At 49.4% G+C, this 2641-nt stretch overlaps 1 long non-coding RNA gene across 3 annotated transcripts in view; it reads right to left on the reverse strand.

Annotated features, from left to right (window-relative positions):
* The window catches only part of LOC104857481, an 8322-nt gene extending 5707 nt beyond the window's left edge, over nucleotides 1–2615 (reverse strand). For all 3 annotated transcript variants that reach the window (XR_778865.2, XR_778866.2, XR_004515203.1), the window contains exon 1: nucleotides 1972–2615. This is a non-coding gene — a long non-coding RNA (uncharacterized LOC104857481). The remainder of the gene's footprint in view (nucleotides 1–1971) is intronic.
* Nucleotides 2616–2641: the final 26 nt, after the last annotated feature.

Raw genomic sequence — 2641 nt, forward strand, 5'->3', positions numbered from 1 at the left:
GATTGTGAAGTTAAAGATTGCATAGGGTTAATTGTTGATGTACGCCTTCCCACTTACCCCTCCCCACATTTGGTAAAATACTGATTGCTGTATGGTTAAATGCTTGAGTGACTCATGTGATTGATTTGTTTGAACTGTCCAATAAGCTTGCTGAACCTTCCCCCTGGGATAACAGTATATAATCGTTTTGCTGAGCCAATAAAGAGCCTTTGATCAGAAACCAGACTTGGGCCGTGTACTCTAACTTCTTAAAGATTTCCTCCACAGACATTCAAGATCGGATCGGCCTCTGATGACCCACGAATAAGAGGCGGCTCTCACCTCCTATTCCCCGCGGGACGGGGTCCCCCCAGAGAGCCGCATTGGTCTACAAGCAATTAGACAAAACACTAATGGTTTCTGACAGCTCAAGGCCACATCTGTAGGATGACCCCATCCCCTTTAAAGTTCCTACCCTAAGAAAACTCAAGGCTGCCAAAAGAATTTACTGTTTGCTTCAGCCAGCACTTGAAGACAGGGCTCCTCCTGTCTTCTTCCCTGCTCTGGGAGGGTAAGGGCACAACTTTGATAAGTGCCAGTTAGCAAAACCACGTGGCTTTCCTGTGGATGAACACATCCTTCCTAACTTCTGTAATTTTTCTCTTCCCAGACTCTACTTAGACTCTGTTCACCCCTTTCTCCTATCTCTTTATTCTCCCTCTAAAGTGCTCACTAGCCAGGTGGGGTAGCACATTACTGTAATCTCAGCATTCCAGAGGCTGAGGAAGGAGGATCACCATGAGTTCCAGACCAGCCTTAACTACATAGTGAGTCCCTGTCTCAAAAAATAAAATAAAATTTAAAAAAATAAAGTGCTCAATTAGCCAGGCATGGTGCACGCCTGTAATCCTAGCACTCAGATGGCTGAGGCAGGACTACTGTAAATTCAAAGAAAGGCTGTACTCAGGCCAGGGGTTTAGCTCAGTGGCACCGCACCTGCCTCGCAAGCACAAGGTCCTGAATTTGGTCCCCAGTACCAAAAAGAAAAAAACCCAAAGTAATTCTGCACTACATAAGGAGACCCTGTCTCCAAAAGCAAGCCAACCATGCCCAACTATAATTAATCCCAGCACTTGGGAGGCTGAGACAGGAGGATCACCTTAAGTACAAAGCAAGACCTTGTTAGAAAGAAAGAAAAGAAAGAAGGCAAGAAGGCAGGCAGGCCGGTAGGCAGGCCGGCAGGCCAGCCTGGTTACGAAGGCACTTGAGGCAGGAGAATCACCATGAGTTTGATGGAAGTCAGCCTGGACTACTGAGTTCATGGCCAGCCTGGAATACATAACGAGACCCTGCCTCTAAATGAATAAATAATATGGTTTGGTGGCCTGCCTTGCAAGCGCAAAGACCCGAGTTCAATCCCCAGTACCCCCCCAAAAAAAACCAAAAAAAAACAACATCCCCCCAAGAAAAACCCCAAAACAAAACATTTAAATGAATAAATAATAAAAATAAAAATGCGGTTCAGGCTGGTCTTAAACTCACAGCGATTCTCCAGCTTCAGCCTCCTGAGTGATGGGATTACAGGCGTGCGCCACATTAAGCTTTTTGGGGGGGGGTGGGGTACCAGGAATCAAACTCGGGTCCTTGAGCTTGCGAGGCAGGCAGCAGAACCCACTGAGCTAAATCCCCGGCCCAAGCCACATTAAGCTTTAAATTACTTTTTTTTTTTTTTTTTTTTTTGGTACCGGGGATCGAAGTCGGGTCGTTGTGCTTGTGAAGCAGGCGCCAGAACCATGAGCTAAATCCCCGGCCTTTAAATTACTTTTAAAAAAGCATGTACTTTCATAATTTGGCAAAAATTACAGTAATTTAACATTTCCCCATTCCAGTTCCATCCTCGCTAAGCTGCTGCAGCTCCAGCCAGAGAACGAAGGAGCGGAGCCAAGGCCGCAAACGGTCCCGTCGGCTCCTCAACTGTAAAGGCGTACACACCTGGCTTCCTCCTCGGCTTGGGTTCCCAGGGTGGGTGGTTGCGACCAAACAGCAGATCCCGCCGAGGAAAGGCCTGCTCGAAGGCCGTCGGGGTCACAACCGTGGGGTCCTCCAGAGCCGAGGTTTTCCGGGTATACCTCTCTGTCAGAGGATTCTCCGGCTCCGAGCCTTTCAAATGCACCGCCAGTCCGGGACCAATCACGACGCAGTTTCTTCACCTGGTTACAGCCAATCAGCGACCACTGTGTATCGACGCGGGACGGAGGCCGGTGGAACCGCCGCTGTGTCCATCTTTCTTGGAGGCAAGAAGGTTTTTCTGGTTTCCCGGCCAACCGTCCCGCAGTACCAATGCAAAAGCTCTTGAGGCGGCCACTGTTTTTAAGGGCAAGAGGGGGCCCAAAGCCAGAGGAGCCAGTAAGGCGCCATATTTGATATGCTCAAGAAAGGGGCCCTAAAGTACAACCAGTGGCAACTGAAGCCAGATTGCCGCCATATTTGCTAAAGGCATCTGCCGGGTCTTTTACCCCGGGTACCTCAGTCCAGGCGGCCATGAAGTGAATAAACACCTAGGAGTTTTATTTGTCTGCACCAGAACCCCCGAATCCCTAGTAGCCAGTCCTTGCCATCTCGGTTTCCATTCCCGGCAGCGCGCGGAGGCCGAGGCTGGGCG

This window comes from Fukomys damarensis, unplaced genomic scaffold, assembly GCF_012274545.1.
Source record: "Fukomys damarensis isolate Sample0158 unplaced genomic scaffold, DMR_v1.0_HiC HiC_scaffold_34, whole genome shotgun sequence".
In the NCBI taxonomy this organism is placed as follows: Eukaryota; Metazoa; Chordata; class Mammalia; order Rodentia; family Bathyergidae; genus Fukomys; species Fukomys damarensis.